The following is an 18,533-nucleotide window of genomic DNA, read 5'->3' as shown; positions in this document are numbered from 1 at the left end:
TATATATATTTCAGGGGAAATATACTTATTTCTAGAAAATGTGTTCTACGCAAGATTGGTAAATCACCGTTAATGCCTTGCGCCAAAGAGACGTGTAAATTCTACGTATTCTTTGAGCGAAAAGTGAAATGTCTCGCTTGCCAAAAATCTCGGACGATTTTAAGAACCAGACGCTGCTCGTCGATATAAAAATCTCGAGAGACGCGAGCATTCGGGAATTCGAGAGCGGTTTCGCGAACGGGCGAGAGGCTCTTCGTCTTCGCGACGGAAGCAGGGGAAGGGGGAGACATTTTACACGGTTGTTGCTACGTTTGACCCGGTTCTCGCTCACTTATGACATCCGCATCCTCCGTGGAAAACGGAGGACCTGCCACGTTCTGTAAGATAGACGGTGGCACGGGGGATGAGATTTCCTCGGGGTGTTTCTTAGAGTAGGAAAGGAGAAGGAGAGAGAGAGAGAGAGAAAGGGAAACGAAGGGAGACTACTCGGAACTGGAATAATATGTATAGCTCGCGCGATAAAAGGACACGTAAATTCGGGGCGCGTATTTTCCGACGGGTGGAACATACACACACACCCACACACATATATATATACACAACCATACACATACGCTAACTTTCTTTATATTGAGAGAGAGAGAGAGGGGACTGTATACGTATGTACGGGAGTACCGAACGCGCGCGCATATGCATGAATTTCAATCGTAAAAATGGCGCTGCCTGCATTCTCATCTTGGAGAAATGTCGGAACGAGAAATCGATGCCCTCCGATATTGTTAGAATTTTATTGCAACATGACTCGCGATGCGACTCGCATCGACGGGGGTAACCGCAAGGGATGGTATATAGTTACGGCTCGGGGACTCGTGTTTACGAGACCAAATGCCCGGTAAATTGATACACGGCCAAGGCGGGGCATCTCGTACGGTTTAACCCTTCCGCAATCAGAAATCCGTAAGAAAAATATTACACCGCGCGCTGCGACTTTTATAAGCGATATTGTGTTTTTAGAAGGTGCCTCTATCGATAAAGTTGTCGAAAATCGAAAAGACGAACAACAAATATTTTCAGATTATAAATTTTTATACCTAAAAATGTACCTAAAACTCGAGCAGAAAATCTATTTCGAATTGCAAAAAAGAAAAAAGAAAATGAGACATCAATTTCTTCATCAATTAAATATAATCGACGCTAATTGAAGTAACGCTCGATTGAAATATTTAGATACATTCGCTTTTTTCCGCGGTAAATGGACGATTTACTATTTAATTCTTCCATTGATCGCCGCCGGTAGGCGGGGCGGACACGTTCGCCGTGCACGCGTATGCATTATTTGAATTATCCACTTTTCAGTTCCCGGCAAAGAGCGGCTATCCGATACTGCGGAAGTAGCGCTTCCACTGACCCAGATAATTATTGCACGTTCGGCTCTCTCTCTCTCACGCGCCCGCCACGGTATTATTAAATGAACGCGCGAGTTCTCTCTTTTATTTTCTCCCGTAGTGCTTTTGATCTCGCTCGTTGTGCCCGGCTCACAACGAATTTACGAAGCTGATAGGCGCTCGGCAAAATGCATCCGCATCAGCGCGAACGCGCACGCGAGCCTTTCGGACATTAGTACGATCGATAGACGCGATTGCCCCGATACGTTATTGCTAAACGGCCGGTTGTCCCTTATCTCGATTATCTCGCTCGGTATTGCCGTCGATCACGAGACAGTTATTATGTCTCGAGGTCATCGGTGTGACACAATCGACCGGAAAGACACTGCACTTTTCCCGCGATTCCGCGCCAACACGCACGTCCTGTACAGGCGCCCTGACCTCGCACCTAGCCTTCGACGATCCTACACGCGCGTGCACGCATATATGTGCGTGCGTGCGTGCGTCCTCGCTGCGTGACATTTCTGCCACGCGCGTTATACGCCTGTGGGAATGCGGATGCCCGTAGTTTCCCGCTGGCTTTCATAGAGCCATTGTGAAATTACGTCGCGCATAGCACAGCTGTCCAAAACAAATTCACATCGCGGCGCCGGTGAAATCTCAATCAACTCCGCGTCTTCCGTTCGTTATAAATGTAATGTAATCATTATTACTTTCCAGAAATCGCGGTGTCTGCATCTGCTAGAGTCAAAAGAGAAGCACATCGTCTTTCTCTCTTTCTCTCTCTTTTTTTTTTTTATAATGCTTTCTAGAACGAAATATTATGTTTGGGAATTCTAAAAATCTGAAAAATAGAAGCGAGAAAATCTTTAAAAAAGATATAGAAAACTTTTTTATTTAATTTAAATATTAAAAAGTGTTAGAAATATTTAGAACTGTCAAAAAATTGCATTATATATATTTTTTTGTTTAAAAGAGATATTTAAACATTCTTATCTTTTTTACTGTCTCAACTTGTTCAACATTAGATGCTAATACAACCGCAAAACTAATTATATCGATGCGTTAATGGTACGTTGACAAATTTTTTGTGATATTTTATGTTTAACTTAATTGCGCGAGGGATGATCTGTTGGTTCATTCCCGCGAAAATTTCTCACCATTGATCTTGATCGCGGTAATCTCATAAGCTTGGGAAGACGATGTTTCATGAGAAAAAATCGTTAGATCGAGGGTGCGGAAGATGATAGCGCGCAGGGGGATCAAGGAACGCGGTCTCTGTCTTTCGTGGAGATTTGCATAAACGCTCCGAAATTAGGACAACCTTAGGCAACTCAAATTATATTAAATCGACCCCTATTCGTGTGTAAGCCAGAGAGGTAGGGGAGCAAGTGTCCAATTACGAATGTCTGCGATACCCCATGCGAGCCACGGGATTTTGAAACGGGTCGCCGACCCGGGGATCGAGGGGATGGAGCTGTCGCGTCGGTCCTTTGGGGCATTTTCAGCCTCTAATACGATTTATTTCGACAGCACGTTAAAATGCCTGAAATGATCTGGATGTCTCCTATTTTTCGAAATATTATCGTTAAATCTGCGATCGCTGTTCAAATCGTCGATCCACCCAGGCAATTTGCTTAAAACGGCGGCTCGATGAAAAAGCGCTCTCGGCAGAACGAGACGAACGCGTGCCAATGGTGCGTTATATCAGAGTCAGTAGGTCGGTTCTACGGTTGGAAAATCCGCGGAATTTAGCGTGTCGCATAAAAAGAGCGAACGCGAGGTGTAGCTTTACCATAATAGCCTCGTGTTCCGTCATGAACAACGTGATACGGCTTCTCCGAAAGAATTCACAATAACCTTATTACTTGTTAATGATTAATTTAGGTGAGTTTTTATCCTATGACAGATGGGAATTTTTGAAGTTGCAAGAATTTGACAGCCCATATTTCAAAGATTTTTATTCGCGTTTTGCATTCTGTACAAAACGACACGCGAGCTTTCGATTCCAATAGAATCTGAGATTGTTAGTTGTTTGATTAATCGTTTAGAATATAAAATACGGCATTTAATCATGATACGATATTTTCTCGTGTAAATAATCGACGATAAGCTTCAATTTAACTTAATATTTGCTGCAAATAAATGACTCATCATTCTCGAGAAGTCTTACAGTAGAATGTTATGGAATATTGATGAGACTAGTCTTTCTATTAAAGCTCTTATGAGCGTCATAAGCGCGATGCACGTTGTAAGAAAATAATAAGCATCGTTAATATTCATCGTTAATATTCACCCATCTCAATATAGATCAACGTCCACTGCATCAATTTGCGTCGTGTTCCGTCATGAACAACGTGATACGGCTTCTCCGAAAGAATTCACAATAACCTTATTACTTGTTAATGATTAATTTAGGTGAGTTTTTATCCTATGACAGATGGGAATTTTTGAAGTTGCAAGAATTTGACAGCCCATATTTCAAAGATTTTTATTCGCGTTTTGCATTCTGTACAAAACGACACGCGAGCTTTCGATTCCAATAGAATCTGAGATTGTTAGTTGTTTGATTAATCGTTTAGAATATAAAATACGGCATTTAATCATGATACGATATTTTCTCGTGTAAATAATCGACGATAAGCTTCAATTTAACTTAATATTTGCTGCAAATAAATGACTCATCATTCTCGAGAAGTCTTACAGTAGAATGTTATGGAATATTGATGAGACTAGTCTTTCTATTAAAGCTCTTATGAGCGTCATAAGCGCGATGCACGTTATAAGAAAATAATAAGCATCATCGTTAATATTCACCCATCTCAATATAGATCAACGTCCACTGCATCAATTTGCGTGGCAAACACAGGCGTGAGTCATAGCGAACTTCGTTCTCGACGCACATTATAAACGCAATTTGTGGTAGCTAGATAGCGGCTAAATAAATGACGTAACGAGATCCGGAAGTGGTCTCTCGATTAATTATTTACCGAGATAAGTCGAGGCGGGTCCGTGTTGACAATTGGCAAACGGTAGCGATTTCTTTACTTTGTGTAACGGGAATAAATCGTGTAGCCGATTCCGGGAAATGCAAGTCCATGCAGCGGATACACGTATGCAGGTGCAACTACGCGGTGGCGCCAATCTCTCGCAAGGGGTTTCTGGGCAGGTCGGATCGTCGACTAACATAAGCGTAAAAGGAAGGGTTCCGCCACAAAGTCGCCATCCTGTCTGGGTCATCGCGTGCCTTCCGCGATCGCCGTCGCTGTTGCAGGTTGTACGTCGCGACGTGGAAATAATGCGGCGCATTATTGTCGTCTCGCATTAAGTTCCGCAGGCTTCTCGACGCCTGCGATAGCCGGATCGAACCACGTACTAGGATGATCAAAATTTCGTGACACGCCGACTGATACGCCTCGCGTTTTCGACGATCACGTCAGCCGAATGTCCGCTCGGCAAACTTGCCTAATGACACCTTTGGCTCAAAAAAGATATTAAAAATATCTATTATAAATAATAAAAATTATTTTATTGTATATTTATTATAAAAAATTTATTTTATTATAAAAATATAAAATAATGTATGCAATAAGTTTAATTTTAATTAAGTACTTTACATTTAATTATTACTTAGGCAATATGCGTATATATGCAAGCCCTATATTTTTCACGTTATCAAAATAATATGTTTTGTCTTACGTATCTCTCTTGACTGATTCAATATATATGTTACTGAATGTCAAGATGTTTTATTGAAGTCGCGAGAATCCTTGTAAAGATTCTTCGCTCGTATAAACACGAGCTGAACGCGTCAATTTGGTACACCTACGCCGGAATTACAACGAAGCTTGCTTGAGACACTTTATTCCGCATTCCTGATTAAAGATGTCCTTTCTCGACTGCATAACATACCATTAACACCCACGCGATTGCAGAAAGTCATCAGCTCTGCACGCCTCCACAGCCTCGCGCCCACGCCCGCAACGTGTGCACCCCCTAGACGTGGCGCGGGAGTCGCAGGATGCAAAAGAAACCCCTCCGATACCCGGCAGTATTTCTTCCCTTTGCGTGGGCCGGATCAATTTTGCGGAGGAAATTGCATAGGCTATTGCAATGTTGCCTCAAACGGGAGAATGTCATGCCTCCCCGGATGGAATTGTCTCCCTAATAACCTTACGCGAGATACTTTCATTACGAAGAAAAGTGTAATGCCATGCACAAAGACGCAATCACGGCAAACTTTATTGCCGCGCCGATCCCGGTTTAAAATGTAAGGAACGCTCGCTATTTTCACTCGCGCATTTGCAATGATAATCCTCGTTCGCTGTTTGACGTCTCCCCCGTTTGCTTAGCTGAAGTGCTATTTGCTCTCAAGGGATCCAGATATATTTAGTCGATAAACATTTTTAGCTAAAAAAGGATTTTATTGTTTGGGATTTTTATATAAAAATTACAATCGAATTTTTTTGTAATCCTTTTAAGTCGTATTCGTAAAACAGTGTCGAAAAATTGTAAAAATCTGAAGAGCATTGAAAAGTATATGGGCGAAATATGGCCGATAAAAATAGAATAGACTTTCTAAGTTTGTCATTTTTTTATTCAGTTGATTCTGTCGCTCGGATCTATCTTTGATTTTCGTGGCGCGACTTCTTATTTTTTTACGTTCATGCGGATCTTATTCACGTCTCGACACATCAAACGGATCACGTATCCTTTACGCTGAAAGTTTTTAGGTATAAATGCAAATTTGTTTACACTTTTACGCGCCGGATCCATCATCGGGACATAAAATGCGCAACGGATAACTCTCTAATATCGCTCTCTCGCATTCATCGTAATGCCGGAATACTCGTCTTTATGTCGCGGGCGAAACGTATAGCGTTTGTGTCGCGAACGAGAAATTCCTATTGGAAGCATTTTACATCCTCGGGCCCATCTGTTTGCCATTTAAAGGTAAGAACGTCCGATGTACTCGTCGTCGCGAGACGTCGTCGAACGTCGTTGATGGCCGGTCCGATCGTTATGACAGATGTTTATTTAATGTTCGCATAAATATTCCAGACCCGCGGGCTTATTATTTCGAGAGTGCTTGTCGTGTACCACGTATATAGATGCTCGTATATCGCTCTTCTCTCCCCTCGGTCTCTGCTCGCTTGCTCGCCTTTTAAATCAAACGAACGCAAACGAATCGTGCCGCCGCTGTTAGCGGATTAAAATCGTATCTCCGTGTATGCTGTTGGCGACCGGCGGCGGCAATGGCCGCGTAGACTTTACGCGAAACGTAAGAAACGTAGAAAATGCCCGGAGTTACGCTCACGATCCCCGGATTCTCGTAAAGCTGCCTACTCTGTTTTCTCCCCTTTACCTCCAAACAACCGACCTCTTACCCTTCCCCCCTTTGCGCGCGCGACGCATAAAACGGCGACGTCCAATTGGATTTTCCCCGGATTTTCTTCGGGAAACGTAGAAATGAGAAGGAAAGAACCTCGGGCTCTAAGGCTAAGAAATGTATATTTCGATAAGCAGCCGCGCACGCAATCATCGTAAAAAAGCGCCGCGTGGCTCGGTTTCGGGCTTGCGTTCAGTTATTAAAATCAAGAGGGAAGGGTAGTATCGCGCGAGAGTTAGCGCACGTCCGAAGAAAGGGGTGGGTGGGTCTCGGCTGTATGTATTTTCCGCTTACCCCACATAACGAGATATATTACGAGCAAACATTCTAATCCGCGATGGCGCATCATGAATATAAAGCGGCATTGGGGTTGCTGACCAAATGGGAATTCTTTCTTTCTTTTATCATGACGCACAGATAAAAAATCCGCGAGATTACTTTACGCGTGTCTAGGCATATAAAAATACTTCCTGGACGAGCCCTACTTCAGAATCCCTATCGCGTGTTCTGCCGTTATCGAATGCCTTCTCTTACGCGTTTTCGATATTTTTCTTTTTTAATTCTTTGGTAAATTTATGCTGGTTGTAAAAAAAATGTAATTTTCGCAATTCAAACATACAGCAAAGTAAAAGCTCTATTTAAAATAAACGGAAAATCTCAAGAAACTGCTCTATCTATTTTTTTTTAGATTTCAAATCCTGAAATCTGTATAAATATTGAAATAGCTATCGTTCTCTGCGATTTTTCTCAAGGTGCAAAAAGAACTGGGAAACAACCGTGTATACAAGTAAATGATGGTCGCGAGATAGCTTTCTTATTGTTGGGGTCAATATAAGAGATGAAAGATGCTGGAGGAGATAGAAGGTAAAGGCACGTTACGGAGATGCGTCCGACATAAATCACCGTAGATTAACAATAAAAAATATATTACCCCTCACGGAGACTGACTCACTTTCTCATCGATGTCATGGCGACCACGGGCGTCTACTCCTACGGTGTATCTAAAATAGTAAACGCCGACGTATATTTTTGCTTACGTGTCGGCGTATAGGTTTTACGCGAAAGGGCCGGCGAGCACGTACGACTCGTAAAGGGGACCGTAACGAGGGCCGTGAACCTAGCAAGGGGTCGTGCGACCGCGTTTCCTACGCGACTGCGAATTCTTAGCGACAAAACGGCCGACGAACGCCTAAATCTTCTTCCCGATCGATCGATATTATATGTCTCGTCTTCTCGACATAAGCTCGTTCCAATCGTGAATTATCCGGCGACTCGGATGTGTCACTCGAAGCTTCGGACACGCGTTCTCGACACACCTTAATTGCTTGTATTAAATTTTAATTATTACTCAATCCTTCACTTAGTCTCCTTTTCGGCGTATCGTGCCAATTTCCAGGATACGCCGGCCCGGTGTTGATCCCAAATTATTCATGCCCGTCGAAGGGAGATGGAAAGCGACGACAGTAATGTCGTGAGTAGACACTGTCTCTTTCCGTAGGATCAGAAATTTATACCGCGCCACGAAGATCCATAACGTCGCATCGATTGTGTACTTCGGGGCTGACATGAGTCGGGAGACTTTTTTTCCCCCATTCCCCTGTTTACCTTCGCGTGGACGCGAGAGCCGGAAAGATTCGGAGATAATGGCACAGTAACTGGAACGATGTTATGTTGTCGCGCGAGAAGATGGCCTTGTCCCATCACGGATCTTTCGCAAAAGCACCGGACCAAACGAGCCGTCGTCCACTTGCAGATCTCACAGTGGACTCCCGCGAGAACGCGTGTGTGTCGTTATTTTGAAAAAAAAAGCGTGGCGTTAAGACACTTTCGGGGATAATATCTGCCATCACACGTAAGATATACGTATATAAAAAATTATGAGCAGCGAAAAGAGCAAGATCGAAGAGTATAATGAAAATACTTGGCACAATGTAACACAGGATATTACCCAGTGATAAAATTATATAGATTATTATAAGATAATTGAAAAATTGTAATATCATATAATTTTCAATTTTTCATTGATATAAAATTGTAATATCATATTTATAATTTTATATCGTTGAAAAATTATTGGATTATCTCATTTATTTAATTTAATCTTTTTCTTATCTTTATTGCCTTGTATCAGAGTTCATCATATTTTCAACGTAATTTAAAGCTCAATATATCGACGAGCGATAACGATTGTTTCCATCTCTCGAACGTAGAACGAGTCTTCATCTCGTTTCGCGGAACGAGATACCATATTTGAGGAACATCCTTACAAGATATATTCGGAATGTGAACTTTCACACATATACACGCACTCAACAAAGTGTTGTTCGTTAAAATTGATTGGTCGAAATATCGCGCGCGTGCACGATTTCGGTGGCGATGTTGCGTCGACGACACAGTGTCCTTTGAAATATCACATTCGGCGCATAGATTCTATTTCCGGCGGTGCGCGACTTAAAGCGCGACGGTGTAATCCTGGGCCTGGCGCTGGTAATAGACTGGAACTTACGCAGAGTTTAAAGGCGCCGGTACCGACGAAGCAATGTTACGAAATGGGACAGTTTTACAGGCAGTAAAATGTTGATTGGAATCCAGCCGATCGTTCCCTCTCTCGCTCCTGCCACCGGGATCGTTCCTCGATCTCTCTCCAACCCGTTACAACCGCCGCCGCCGCCACCACCGCCGCCGCCGCTTCCTCCCCTCGTCACCCTTGTCGTCTCGCGCCCCCTCGTAACAATGCGCCCGTTGCACTGGGTTTCCAATGCATACCAAGCGTGCATATACCGCGTATCTACGTGATACGTAATACGCAACGCCGTGGGTACCCGAGTAACGTTATAGAGAACTCGAATCCCGTTCCCCGCCGTATTCCAGAATATCAAGACAGGAACGTAACCTCAGTCCGGTCCCTACGTAGCCGCAAGTTCATGAAGGCGGATTACTTCGGTTTTCGGGAAAATATCAAATTTCACATTATATACTACATGCATCTATCTCTCTTTTCGTTGGAAGAAAAATTGCAATAATTATAATTATAAGTATTAATTATAATTATAATTATATAATATTTTTTTCGAAGAATATTTCGAATATTGATTAATCCAGCATTCTTCAACTTATACGCTCTTAATTATTCATGCAATAATATCGTTAAACGTTTCAACAGTTTGATAAAATTGCGCATTAAGTTCGCGATAATCTTTAATTTGCGCGGTAAAAGGCCATTAACCAAATGGAATTAATAAAATAAAGTTAATAATAAATATAACGTAGAGAGAGAGGGAATTAATAGCCCACGTAAAGAGACTTAGCGAACGGGAAACTCGAATGTTCTTCGGCAAGTTGCGCGCGAGATTCAGCCTTACAACAACGTTTCAAGAACGCGGTTTAACGCGGCACGGCACGATATCTGCCCACTTCCGGCGCACGTGTATACCAAACCTCGTATTATTGTAGTACAGTAGCGCGTACTGTGCACGCCCATCGCCGCTCATTGTCTTGGATATGCTCGGGCGTTTTGTTGTCATCTCTCTTCGTAACGCCGCGACGTACGCTCGATGTGGGGGATGCGAGAGGGGGAGGGGGGGGGGGTTTACGTGAGCATTGACGCGAAAACGTGAACGCGACGAGAGAAAACGCGAAAACCGGGACGTGGAAACGGGATGTTTCTCTGACGGGAGGGTTGCCGCATCTCTCTCTCTTTCTCTCTCTTTCTCTCTTTCTGGTCGCTTCCTTCCACCACTTTGTTCGACGCGTCATGCGTTCGAGTATCCCCGTACGCGTTATTGCGCCCAGTTATTACCGTGGTTATTACCGCGACGCTGAGTTTTACGATCTGATTGTCGTCGGGCTGCGGCGAACCCGAGAGTAGGACTCAGAAAGGCTCTACATTCGCGTGACAAAAAAATGTTAAAGGTGATGGAGGACTCATTTTTTTTCTGTACACTGTTCGACAATGATTCGTTCCGTTCCCCTAGCGAGATGAACATAGGATACTTATATTAAAAACATTACAATCACACGAAATTAAAACTTACTCCCAGAAAAATTACATTATCTTATATTAGACAATATACGTTTATAAAATGTTAATCGCAAATTGTAATAATTGCTTGGAATATTTGCGCTTTTCGAAAGATAATGCGACGACACAGGAGTGAGCCATACGAATGATAACAACATGACAGCGTATCAAAACAATAACACGTTACATGCCGTACGTCACTCCCCTCTCACTGTCGAAATACTTTATATATTAAATATTTTATATAGAGAATAGAGAGAGATATCTCCCCACTCTTACGTTTATCTCACTAGGGAAATGAAAGGAATCATTGTCGGGCAGTGTACCGGGTCTCTATTTCGCGCTCTCGTCTCGTCTCAATTTTGAGCGCGCACAACTTTTTGATATATATATGTATAATATATATACAGGCGCACTAAAAATTTTATAAAGGGGTATTTCGTCCTGTCGCGCAACGATGTCGATCGTGGAGGTAAAACGTCGTGTATACGTCGGGTATATCAGATATCGCGCGCGATTTCCCTTAGGCACAGATATTAGAGGGCAAGCTGGAAGAAACTGTCGACAGAGATCGATAGTTCTTGAGCGGGACGAGCGATTGAAAGTTACAGAGTTTAAATATATATGGAAATAACTTCGATTCTCTCTCTCTCTCTCTTTATCATATTAACTTTAATAGAATCTGAAAATTTGTAGCGGTTTAGTTACTCCAAGATATTTAAAAACTTGCGCCCAATCGCGGCTTCCAATCAAAGACTCGTCAAAGTATCTGTGTATATAAGAGAAAATTCTCTAACGTCTTCTCTAACGTTTACACCCTGTATGTATTTATTACAAGTATTGCTTATGTGTAATATATGTTTCTGACGAGAGAGGGAATCTATAAAGCAATTAAAGGGCAATCTATACTTGCAGAAAAATATTATACTCCATCCATCTCGATCGAAATTATTCTACCAAATTTATATTTCTCGCGTATAAAATAATTCGTCTTCTTGATTATTATCATTTTACGTGATACGTCGTGGCGCACTTGGTGCGTGTCGCCGGCGGAAACCGACCGATGACGTTAGGGATCGTTAATCGAAAGTCCTGTCGCGCCGTATCTACTTTCACACAAATTTACGGTTTACCCCCTTCGTCTCTACGAAACGCCCGGGCGGCTACGCAACGCGCGGTACAAGTGAGCGCGCGTATGAAAAACGACGACGGCCATTACTCTCGCATCGGAGAAGCCGTCTGGCGTCTACCGACCGGCGTGGGGGCCATTAACAAAGTAGGGCTCTGGCGTAAAAAGGGTGGGAAGACAAAACAGGTGAAACGCTAAAAAATGGGTCACCCCGCGCACGGCCGCCCCCCCCCTCCTCTGCACCTACACATATATACAACGTCGCGCGCGCTCATTCGTACACAGACAAACTCTCGTCTCGAGCATGAGAACATACGTCTCTGCGTGCAACCCCCTCTCCCCCCCCCCTCTACCCCGTTATAAAGCCACGAACGCGCACGTACACCCTCGCAATTCTCGCTTGTATGTGCGCGTATGTATGTATGTGTGTGTATGTTCATGTGTGGTATTCGAGGGATGCGTAGGAGTGGTAAAAGCGGTCTCGTGATGGTGGAACGGAGAGAACAGGCACCGAAAGAGAGACAGATAGATGGAAGGGATGGGAGGGGTGCGGGAGGGGATGAGTTTGGAGTTGAGTTGTCGGCGAATGAGGGCACTGAGGCTGGCGGCAGAGGGTGAGGCCAGACAGAGGCTATTGATCCACCAGGATCCACCTACCAACTCACGTTAGTGGGATAGGCTCGGTCTGAAACGTCGATCTGCACTGTTGGGGGAGACGTGGAAAATGTTTCGGGCGAACAACCCTTCGTGAAGAGTATGCCACGCTGCTCGCGACAACTCGACGACGACACGATATCGCAAGGAATACGTCTGTCGAAAAATATTTTTACCGCGCGAGAAATATTTTACTAACGCGAGAGATACGTACTATATGTATAGAGAAAGAGGGAGAGAGAGAGAGAGACATCTGCGTAATATCATTGTCGCGTTTCCGCCACCTTGTCTCTCAGGGATGGAAATAATTTGCGCAGCGGTATCCAGCCGCGGCGGGCCCCCGGAGGCTTCGCCACCAAGTCGCCAAGATGTCGTCGGCGAGATCGTTCCCGCATTTTTCTTCTTCGCTTCTTCGCCTTTTTTTCGGAGGCACTTAAGGTGCTAAAATGAAATTTGCATGCCGAACGCGGCGTGGTTTTACTCAGTACTTGGACGAAAAAAATAACAGTCGCCGGCGGTTTAACCGCGCGCGTCCACATACATACACGAATATATATATATATATATATATATCCATATAGCAGCGCGACAAGAAATTAGCAAATGACAAAACCGAATGTTCGAAAATTCTCCGTTCATTTGTTCAATGTATCTGTTCAATTATTCCATACACTATATACGATGAGTTGTATTTTGACGAAAACGCGGTTTCTGAGACGGTTAGAAAAAGCGATTGTAGCCTCTCTCGGAGACTCATCCCTCCCTCTACGTTTTCGCGAATATTATTTATGACGCAGCTCTATTCCATTCGGCTTCGCCCTGTCGCGTTTCCAACCGTTTTTCATACACAGTTGTACAATTTTCTCTATCCTCCTCGCTATCTCCTCGCTCTGGTTTCCCTTTGGTAACCGCGACGGCGGCGGCAGTGCGGTCTACTCCTCCCGTTCCCGTTTCATTAATTTTATCTGCACGTTTTACGAGCAGCATCCGGAGCTCGAAACAAATTAATTGCGCCACGCCACTCGAATTAATTGGCGAGCTCGTGATTCTCGACGGAAACTTTCGGCACAAGTTTACCGCGGTCTTTCTCCGATTCCCCGCAGATTGTGCATTGAGACTACTTGTTGTACAATGGCGCGAACAATTCCTCCATCTTGAGTAATTTATTACGTGTTAAGACAGCACGTATATTTGCGATTTAAATGATAAGATAATACAACGTAATAACTTTCTACTTTACGTTTTGCTTGCGCAGCGCGCATCTACGCATAGATTATGATGAGAATCTCGAAATGAAAATTTTTCCATTAACTTTTATAGCTGCGACGCAGCGTTACCTCTAAACTCTGCACATTAATACAAATAAGCGGTACAAGTATATATATATATATATATATTTTTTTTTTTTCCTAGCGACATACATTTTTTCTTCCGCAAAATTAAAAGCAATGTTTATGCAAATAATACATTTTTCTATGTATAAATAATTTTTTAATTATATTTCTTTATATGAATTGATTACTTGGACTAATCTATAAGAGATTAGAATTTCTTGTCATCTTTCTTACTGAGGTCAAAATGAGATCGTCTTATTAATCGTTCAATAAATTTCTATCAACCCTTGTGTCATGATATTAAGAAAATTTCATTTGACCCAAGCCCGGGAAAGCCTCCGAATTAATTTTTGTAATAAAACTAAAAATTTAAATTGGTGAAACGGACATAACGGAAGCTTGAATCGCCCATATTTCGTAACGAGTGCATATTTTTAGTCCGAGTAAATCCCAGATATTTAATCACCGTTATTAGAGCCGCTTAGACGGCAACGAGGTTCTAAAAACGTACTCCGAATGGCAATACTGGGGTGGATAAGAGGTGAAGCGGTGGGATTGCCGAGGCAATAACTGGGCACGACCCCCTCGGTTTACATCCGGATTTACATGTAAACGTACGCGGATCGTCGAAACTGCTTTCGCAACTAGTCTCGGGCCGAGTAAATTGGTAACTAAATGCCGGAGTAATATCGGTAACAGTTTGCTACGAAAGCTTGTTGCTGCTGTTAGTGCGCGTGTAAGTACTAACACACGTCGCGTTCGGATGTTCCGAAGAAAGTGGGAGGAATAGCGGTAATTAACTAACGATCGCGTCTCATGAGACTCTGCCTTTACGTTGGAAACCATTTATAATTGCCATTGTGCGTAATAATTATTTTGCATAATGAACGACGCGTCGCACATCGACAGACAACGAATTCTTACCGCGTGCAATAAGTAGCGATTACACGCTTTTATCAGCTTTTTGTGTGTCTTTTTGCAGGAGTCATATTGCTATTTCGCGATGTAATCTTTAATCACTCGGATAATCAAGTCGCGTTTAAAGTATGCTTGCATGCGTAAACAAAAAACAGGTTTTGCCTGGAAAATAAAGCGATATGTCTTGTTATATTTTCGTGGTGGCTTCTCGTGTGGCGAAATGTATACGATGTCGACTTTCGCGATATTTTCGCGAACCGGCTTGGCAGATACGTTGAACAGATATTACCCGGGTTATGAATATTTCCGTTGCTACAATGAAATCGCTCTGCGCACAATGAGATCGCTCTGCTTTTCCGACAGAACGGTATCTGATTGCGGCGACGTTTCGGTACTTTGAAGAGGTACCTTTCTCGATTTACAACCGCATGAAAGAGCTCATTAATGAACGGCACGCATGCATCACACAAAGAACAGAAATATAACGGAAGAGAAATAATGAAAGACGACGATACGCGATTATACGTCGAACGAGAGTATGAGCTTACTTGTAATAGACATCTGAAATTTCGTTATACATCCTGCTTTTATCACGTATTATTATTATTTCATTGTTATAATAATACACGAAATTATATATATATGACTACAAATAATAGTTATAAAATATCTTCAATCCCAAAGAAATTAATCTGTATATATTCCATTGTATATTATACATAAATTAATTTAACATGAAAAGTGGATATGTTTATTACTGAAAGTATAAAATTCAAGTGTTTAATCTTTTACGTACGTTCAAACGTGAAAATTATCTTAAAACAATCGATATTCGAGCTACGTGTCCACATTCAACGCTAAATAAAAATACAAACCTAAATATTTAATATACATTGCGTTTGCCGATAAAATGATATCGCGAGAGGCAATAACATGCCAAGGAAACTTGGTCGTCCGACTTAGTGCGTGGTAGCGGCCGCATCCGGTGCATACAAATTTTCGCATAACCGGCCGCATTCGATGCTCCTCTCTCTCTCTTTCGTCGTATCTCCGTCCTCTCTCGTCCCCGCGGATACATGTGTACCCGAGAACGACGAGCCATACTTTTATATGCTCGTCGTTTTCCCTCCCCGCCGCTTTCAACCCCTTCCACACCTCCCCGCCGCTTTCAACCCCTTCCACACCTCCCCGCCGCTTTCAACCCCTTCCACACCTCCCCGCCGCTTTCAACCCCTTCCACACCTCCCCGCCGCTTTCAACCCCTTCCACACCTCCCCGCCGCTTTCAACCCCTTCCACACCTCCCCGCCGCTTTCAACCCCTTCCACACCTCCCCGCCGCTTTCAACCCCTTCCACACCTCCCCGCCGCTTTCAACCCCTTCCACACCTCCCCGCCGAGGACCGCAACAGGATATCGCCAAGTAACTTCCCGCTCGTTCGTGCGGAGTCTCAATCCAATAACCATTTAAGAGCCTTACACTCGTACCTTACACGCCGGGGGAGCCGCTTTTACACGCCGCCGTCGCTTTTTCTCCGTCCGTCCCGTTTCTTCCCCTAACATGCCCGCGGATGGCGATGCCGTTAGGTAGCGCGCATATAAACGTACGTAAGTACGCCGCTGCACGAGCGGCAGCAACGTTCGTTAGATTAAAAGGCATTTGTTTTGATATCGAAAATGCATGGCGATTAGCCCCATAAAATAGTCTGCGTGTGAATATGCGCCATTTATGCTCTATTTTTCCAATAATGTGTTTACATATATATTTATACGTGAAACTTTTAGATGACAAAATTTATTTTTTTTCTATACTGTGTGACTATATTGTTACGTATTACAACTTAGGAATTAAAGAAAGATTTAGTATGTTTATTGTTGAGAGAAAAAAATCCAAATATATTCAATAAAAGCATATACTAAAATAAATTGCATAATTAGAAAATAATTCAACGATAATTATTAGATTAATAGATGCTAAATATACAAAAATATATTTTAAACATTAGGAGATAATTTGAGAAGGAAAAAGGAGGAGAGATGGAGTTTAGCATGACATTTTAAAGGGACATTTATTTAAACTTACACCCGCGCAACGAATTAGCCGGCTACTTATGTAAAATTTATGTAAGGAAAGAATTTAATCTCGTGCTCTCATATCCTCCAGTTCTCACTCCTTGTTCAGTTATTAAGCGTTAAACATTAGTATGCAACGGTACTATACACTTCTTTTGGCATATCTTCTTAAAATATTTCAATATTTTTGCAATAAATATTATTGACGCCAATATCGCTAGTATTTCGATATGAGAAATCCTCTTTTTAATTATCATTAATAATTCCTCATTTGCATAATTAATTAAAGACCTCTTGTCGACTCCTGAATAATTACGTTATAATTAAATTTTTTTTCCCGTGATTTCGTTAGCAGTGGCACAACATATTTATAAATTATTACGCGAATTAAACGCGTCGTGATAAACATCCGTCTCAAATCACAGCGTCGCCTAGTTGTTTTTAAAATCGCGATTAAATCGTCATAAAAATATTTTCAAACATTAATATATTTTTAACTTTTTCGTTTAAAGTTTACTGCAAAATTTATTTATTTTTTTTTTTTTTTTGAAACGAGAATATTTTCGCGAAGTAATTCTTCATAAACTTCTTTCGTTATTTACGTTAAAAAAATGATGACCAGTGCGTTCCAAAGCAATGAATTATCGATCACAATCTATATGATAATGTTGGTGGAATCGGAGAAAGTCGTTTCGGTGCCCCCTTCTTTTTGCTTGCCCCGTATTCACCATGTATGACAAGTTGCGTCCGTTTGCGGAATCGAAAAAAAAAAGAAAACGGAAGTAAGGGATCGTTTGTTATACAGATCGTTCCTTTCTCTTGCCGTGTTCAAACTTTCCTATCCTTCCCTCCTCTTCTGCTCTCTTTGCTTTGGTCCGTAACGCGTGACGATGTCTTTTGATTTCACGAGCAAATCCTGCATCCAATTTCGACGGGCCGACGAACGGGCCGTCCCTTTCCTGTCCAAGAATGATTGGGGATTTCTGCCAGAAGTCAAACAAATCTTGTCCATCGCTAACCCTGAAACGAATTTCTGGCCCTTCCAAGGAGATCAATCTATAGTCCTCGACGTCTGTACTCGATCAATTCGATGGTTGCTCCGTTTTGCGTCGACAGCAGCTGATAGAAATTAATTGGAGGGTGGGAATGCCCCGAAGGTGATAAACGCGCAGGATATAGAACTACTAAACTCTTTTCTTAGATTGTCTTGTGAGGGAAAACTGATTTTATTTATAGCGAATAAAGAATCAACATCGTAAAAATCCGATGTGTATAATAAATAAAATATTAGAAAAATAAATGTATGCGATTTATATATAAATGAATAATTTCCTTGGTAATTATTCCGCCGGAGAGATATCTTCTTTCAAACTTCTTTTAGAAAGAATCGAGATGATGAAGTGTACTCGCTCGCGCATTCGCTAGTAAAATATTTTCTCCTTATAGTTGGTTTATTCACAGAAGCAACGACAAGCTAACGACTCGAGTGACCTCATCGTTCCCATTTTGCTCAAACTTTGAGAAGCCTAATCAAGCTCGAGATGCTTCTGATCTCCGTGTTCCAGTATTTCCCGAGTCGCTCTCTTCACGTCAAAATCTCCTTTCTAATTAGGGAGCAGCGTGCGGCATTCA

At 42.4% G+C, this 18,533-nt stretch overlaps 1 protein-coding gene across 1 annotated transcript in view; it reads left to right on the top strand.

Annotated features, from left to right (window-relative positions):
- The window catches only part of LOC115234796 (3-phosphoinositide-dependent protein kinase 1), a 329,059-nt gene that overhangs the window by 24,913 nt on the left and 285,613 nt on the right, over positions 1 to 18,533 (top strand). The gene's annotated exons all lie outside the window — the stretch shown is intronic.

Source organism: Formica exsecta, unplaced genomic scaffold, assembly GCF_003651465.1.
Source record: "Formica exsecta isolate Colony F162 unplaced genomic scaffold, ASM365146v1 scaffold207, whole genome shotgun sequence".
Lineage (NCBI taxonomy): Eukaryota > Metazoa > Arthropoda > Insecta > Hymenoptera > Formicidae > Formica > Formica exsecta.
Note: the sequence above shows the minus strand (reverse complement) of the source record. Positions and strands in the feature narration are given on the sequence as shown.